Consider the following 6,606-nt stretch of genomic DNA (forward strand, 5'->3'; position numbering starts at 1 on the left):
TTAAATGTTACGTTATGCTATCATATACATTAATTACATATTCTCTAACGTTTCTAGTATTTAATACTCATCAAATGCTGTATCTGGGCTCTTTTTGCTGTCAGATTCATTCCTTTGACTCTTCTCGATCTTTAACCTTTGAATGTCTTGAATAGGTACGAGCGTTGAATTATTTGTATGACTGCTCGTGCCTTCTTTATTTAACTTGCTCGTATCTGTTGTTGCTCGTGTCTGTTAACCAACCTTAATTCTTTGACTGTTTGATCAGTCTACGTGTCATGACATGTCACTATACATATATAAATACAATTTTCCCCAATACAGATAGTCCCCCCACTTTCCATTTATTCGTCAGTTTGAATATTTGGGAAGTGGAATTCATTAAAGGAGAATTTTTGTCACCATTAATGTTCTGACAGAGTTGACGCTTCAATTATCACTTTCATTTAATGCTTTAGACACGTGTCATCTTCATATTGGTTCCACAGTTTACAACACTTTTTCAGGCTGTCTTTTCGGCTCCACTGTTCATGAAGTATCAGTTACCATTATTGTGATCCTTCCATTACTGCGTTTTTACTTTTGACGGTCGCCCATCAGTATAAATTCAATTTTTCCTTTCACCTTTTACCACATAAAACTTTTTCCTCGAACACTTGAATTGTGCGAATCTCTGTTTACTTATTTTTCTTCCTCATCATGTCTTCTTCGAACCCTAACCCTAAGAGAGTTCCTATTTTAGACAATTTTCCCAATGCCCCTGTTAGACACAGAAGGGGTGGGAGACTTCGTAGCTTAGGATCCTCCCGTGGTGGTGCTTCTGCCATGCCTTCTCCTAGCCTTGGTTCTTCCTCTAGAACTAGAGGTTCTTTTACTCAAAAATCATCTTCTAAGAGCAAGGAGACTTCTGAACCATTACAGGAACCCTTGGTAGAAGAAATCGTCCCTAACGATTTATCTTTTCAGCACGATAGACAATCACTTCAGACCCAAATTTCTGGTTTAGATCGTGCTGATACTTACCCCACTATGATTACAGAAATTTTAGCTCCCATAGTTCGCAAAGATTGTCACTGGAGTAATGATTTTCCCATTATAATCCCCAATCCAAATCAGAGGATTACTTCGTATATGACTGGACTCTCTTTCGTTTACACATACCCTTTTACTCTTGGGTTTAAACCAGCTATCGACCCAGTAATTCTCGATTTCTGTCGTTTCTTCAAAGTTTGTTTAGCACAGATTGGCCCGCTTGTATGGAGGGATGTTGCTTGTTCAAGGCATCTGGCCAATTTGGCAAACGTTGATTTCACCTTCTCCCACCTAATTCATCTATACTCCCTTAGACTTTTTCGTAATGGCGTCTTTACCTTAGTGGCTAGGAGTAAGAGGGTTTTGGTGAGCCCAGAAGATGATAAGGATCGTGGCTGGTATGCCCGATTTGTTGCTGTCCCCGCAGTTGGTTTAGTGGGTGAACAAAACGTTCCCTTCCCTGAGAAGTGGAACTTTGCACGTAAGTCTCTCATCTCTCCCGTACCTCTTTCTTTCGAATTTACAAATTTCTTTAACTTTGTTTCCTCTTTTTTTTTTAGCAACCATGGGAGTTGTAGAGAACATTCCCAATTTTCGTGGCTGGGTAAGATAAATTGTTGAAGATCGCTCCTATGGAGGCTAGGTCTTGGAAATTTATTTCCAATCGTCATGGTTGGAAAGTAAAGACTCACGGTATGAGTTTTTGTCTTTCTCATATGTAAAATTTTTCCCTTTATTGCTTAACTTTCAATTTTCTCTTTGTCAGGTTTTGTTATTCGAGGTGTTACTGCTGAAGCAGTTGCGGCTTCTCGTTTAGGAACCCAACTTTCTTTAGATTATGCTCAGGATATTCTTCTGAAAAGAAAAACCGCAGACGATGATAGCTCCGACGAAGAAGAGGAGGATGGTTCCTTGGTGAGAAGTAAAGAGTTCGGAGACGTATCGTCTCTAACGAAGATGAAGTTTCTCATCATCTTTCTCCTACCGGGCCTGTTAATCTCGTCTCTAATGATGATGTTGCTACCCCTCATGATACTCATGAGTCGATTAACCAGCTTTTCGTTAGTGGTTCTGAGAGTGGCGAGTTAGGACCCGTTTTGGATGAACCTCCCCTATCTTCCTCTTCAACTCCCATATCTTCATTTCCTTCCCTTCCTTCTTCTGTCGTGCCCTTGGTTCCTTCCTTATCTGCTCCAACTTCTTCCGTACCTCTCGCTGCTGTTTTTACTTCTTCTACCGTTCCTCCTTCTACTGTCCACAATATAGAAGCGGGTTCTACAAGTAAAAGGATTGCTATGAGGAGCGTGACTATCGAAGTGCCTCCTAACAACAGCCTTTTGAGGAAATCCGGTCAGGCGGATGTTTGGCTTGAACCCTTAATAGGCCCAATTGAGAAAGAAAAAATGAATAGCCATAGCTTCCTGACTCTGATGAACGACATAGTTCATTCCACCTTGAAGCTATGCCCCTTCTTTCTTTAATTTTGCCAGAATTTTTCTATAATTCTAACTTTTCTTTCCTTATCATTTTCAGGCCAACCTTATTGGTACAGAGCTGATGAACATAATTTCTTTATTAGAGAAAGGTGGCACGTGATTCAGAGAGGGAAGCTCGTGACTTTCAGTTGGAAGCAGCTAATTGGAAGGACCAATTTGATAGTGCTCAAACAACAATGGAAGATTTACAAGAGAGTAAAAATAACCTGGAGCAGCAGGTGAGAGCATTAACTTCAGAGCTTGCGGTTGTCAAGGCTTCTTCAAGTCAGGCTGAAAAAGAAAGAGAGCGTCTCAAGTCTTCTTTCTCAGAACAATTATCTAAATCAAGGGAAGAGATTAGAGAGTTGAGAGCTCTTCTAAGTCAAAAAGAAGTTTATGCTGGAGATTTGATGCAGAATTTGACTCAGACCCAAGAAAATCTGCGAACTTCTGAAGACCAGGTGAAGGCCTTAGAAAAATCTCATGCCTCTCTCCAAGCCTCTTATAACTCAGCTCTGAATGAAAATGAAGGTCTCAAAAATGCAAGTGCTGCTTGGGAAAAAGATTATGAGCTTCTTGAAGATAAGGTTGCAGTTGATGTAAGCTGGGCTTTTCTGAACTCCCGTCGTGATGCCTTAGTTGAAGCCAACCAAGAAAACTTTAACCTGGAGTCAGAGTTAGCTAAGGTGATGGAGACTATTGAAAAAGCTCAAACACCACTGGACTTCCCCTCTCCCGCGATTGAAGTTTCCGAAGCTGAAGCTACCGGAGTTGATGTTCCCGTGGGTGAAGTTCCGGTGAGTGAAGCTCCCTAAACTGAAACTTCTGCAGTTGAAGTCCCCATGACCGCTGGAATTGCCTCAGGTGATGCACCCTCTTCGAGCTCAATCGTGCCCCTTGTTGCAAGTCAAGTTGAAACTTCATCTATTGATACTCCAATAATTGGAAATCAACCCGCTTCTGTTGGCGATGCTATTCCAGTTGAGCCTGCTGATGGTCCTTCTTCAATCCTTTCCTCTTAGTGAAAAAATTTATATTTGTTTTTGAATTCCCCTTTTTGCAGGTACCTGTTTGGAAAACCGTATTTAAAGTTCTTGGATTCATTTGAGAGTTTTTGTAATCAAACCCTTGGCTATCACTTGAGGGTTGATTTTTAGAAGTACAAGTCCCCAAGTCTTATTATGGGGCATTTTGTATAAACAATTCGATGACTAAGTTTATACTTAGTCTTTAGTTTTAAATATTAAGAAGTTTTTATTATCATTGAACTTCCGTCTGTTCTATTCTTGCATTTTTATTTTCAAGGACTTAAAGAATAGTCTGCATTTTTGTTCTTTGAAAAATGCTTCTGTTAATCCCATGACTAAATAACATGAGTTTTATAAAAGAGGGCCCTTTTATATTTTGACACTTAATGAAGAAGACGTCTCAACTTCATAATGGTGTGATCAAACGATAAAAGAAATAGGAACACACATGTTTTTTGCAATAACTTCGACAAATTTTTATTTCTGAACTTTGACAAGTTTTGAATAATACTTTACATGTGTTTGAATTACATCTATAACTTTCTCGTAACTGTTTTCCTTGTAACAGATTTATACAAGAGAAGATCAATAGATACGGGGTTTTTCCTTATAACCCGTTTTAGTACATAGTCCCTTTAGCTCCAAAACATTAGGAAGAGTTTGAGGGATGACTCCATTGTTCTTATGGGAAAGAATACTACGATGCCATGACTTCGTAACTTTCACTCCGCACTTGATTCTTCCAGGCTTGATTTTCTAAATCTTCTTTGCCCTTGCCTTTTTCATACACGTGACTGTATATACTATATAGTCCCCCAAGTGTTTGAGTGTTAAAATATAAAGCCTCGAGCACTTGGTAGTCTCTTTCGCCTGGTCCTTTTCCTGAAAAGGAAATACATACGGGACTCGGGGGTGCGATTATAGATGAAGACTGCTTAACCCGTGTATACTTCTATCAGAATAATTGTAACCCTGGGCTAGGAATTTTAGTTTATTCCATTTTGCCTTACAGGTCGTGACTCATCATTTAGTACGGGTTAGCGTTTTGCCTATCATCTAAAATCGTTAGTAAAATTTTAACAATTCAAAAAATATAATTTAACATGGTGATACCTGACCGTGGGTTTTTCATTAGAAGTAGTATCTCTTCAAATGAACTGCATTCACATGTGAAGGAAGCACCTTCCCGTCCATTGTTTCCAACTCGTATGCTCCTTTTCCTGCAATATCTCGAACTCTGTAGGGTCCTTCCCAGGTTGGACTTAGTTTACCCGCGTTGGCTGCCTTTGTAGATTGAAAAATCTTTTTAAGCACGAAGTCCCCAATTTTGAAGTACCTCAGCCGTGCTTTCCTGTTATAATATCGTTCGATCACTTGTTTTTGTGCTGCCATTCTTATTAATGCGGCTTCTCTCTTGCCTTCCAGTAGATCCAAATTGACCCGCATCTCTTCATCATTAGACTCTTGTGTTGCTTGTGAGAATCTTGTACTTGGTTCTCCTATTTCAACTGGAATTAATGCTTCAGCTCCATAAACTAAAGAGAAAGGAGTTTCACCTGTGCTTGTCTTTGTTGTCGTGCGATATGCCCATAACACTCCGGGTAACACTTCAGGCCAATTACCCTTTGACTCCTCTAAACGTTTCTTCAAATTGTTGATTATGACTTTGTTCGTTGATTCTGCTTGCCCATTGCCTACTGGGTGATAAGGTGTAGATGTGATCCTTTTAATTTGCCAGCTCTCAAAAAACTCTGTGACTTGAGCTCCGATAAATTGAGGGCCATTGTCGCATACAATCTCCTTTGGTACACCAAATCGGCAGATGATATTACGCCAAATGAAGTCCTTGGCCTCTTTTTCTCGTACCTGTTTAAATGCTCTTGCCTCTACCCATTTAGTGAAATAATCAGTAAGTACGAGCAAAAATTTTTCCTGTCCTTTTTCTTGTGGTAATGGACCCATGATATCCATTCCCCACTTCATGAATGGCCATGGTGCTATGACCGGATGTAACAATTTCGCAGGTCTATGCATGTTGTTACCGTACCTTTGACATTTATCACATTTAGCTACGAAACTTTCCGCTTCTTCCTCCATTTTAGGCCAGTAGTATCCTGCTCTAATCAAGATTCTTACCAGTGATCTTCCTCCTGCGTGATTCCCGCTATGCCCCTCATGTATTTCCCTCATTACATACTCCGTTTGAGAAGGTCCGAGGCATCTTGCTAATGGACCATCGAACATCTTACGATAAAGATTCCCTTGTTTTAAACAGTAACGAGCAGCCTTTTTTCGAAGTGCATGCGCTTGCTTCTTGTCATTAGGGATGGTACCATACGGTAAAAAAGCAACAATTTCGTTTCTCCAATCCCAAGTTAAATTATTAAAATTTACCTCATTCTTATCTGGTTCGAGAACTGAATGAAATAAATGTATAACTGCAGCATTTGCATCTTTTGCTACATCAGTTGCGGATGCGAGATTAGCTAAGGCATCTGCTTCAACATTTTCATCCCTCGATATCTGTATGACCTTCCAAGTTTGGAATTGCTTTATCAGTTCCCGTACCTTTTCCAAGTACTGTTGCATCCTTGCTTCCCTAGCTGTGTAAGTCCCCAGCATTTGATTAACCACGAGTTGCGAGTCACTTTTGATCACTACTTGATTTATACCAAGTTCTCGTGCCAATTCTAAACCTGCAATCACAGCTTCATACTCCGCTTCATTGTTAGTTACGGAATGACATTTAATAGCTTGCCTAATAGTTCCACCTGTAGGTGGTACTAAAACAATTCCTAATCCTGCACCTTTTACGTTAGATGAGCCATCAGTAAATAAGGTCCATGTTCCTGGATTAGCCCCATTAAGTACTTGTACTTCTTTTTCTGCTTCTAGTTGCATCCCTTGGCTAAAGTCAGCCACGAAATCAGCTAATATCTGTGATTTTATTGCCGTTCTAGGTAAGTACGTAATTTCATATTCACTTAGCTCTATGGCCCATTTAGCTAACCTTCCTGAGAATTCATGTTTATGCAATATATTACGTAGGGGGTATGCAGTTACTACAACAA

The sequence above is a fragment of the Nicotiana attenuata genome, chromosome 9 (assembly GCF_001879085.1).
Source record: "Nicotiana attenuata strain UT chromosome 9, NIATTr2, whole genome shotgun sequence".
Taxonomy (NCBI): Eukaryota; Viridiplantae; Streptophyta; class Magnoliopsida; order Solanales; family Solanaceae; genus Nicotiana; species Nicotiana attenuata.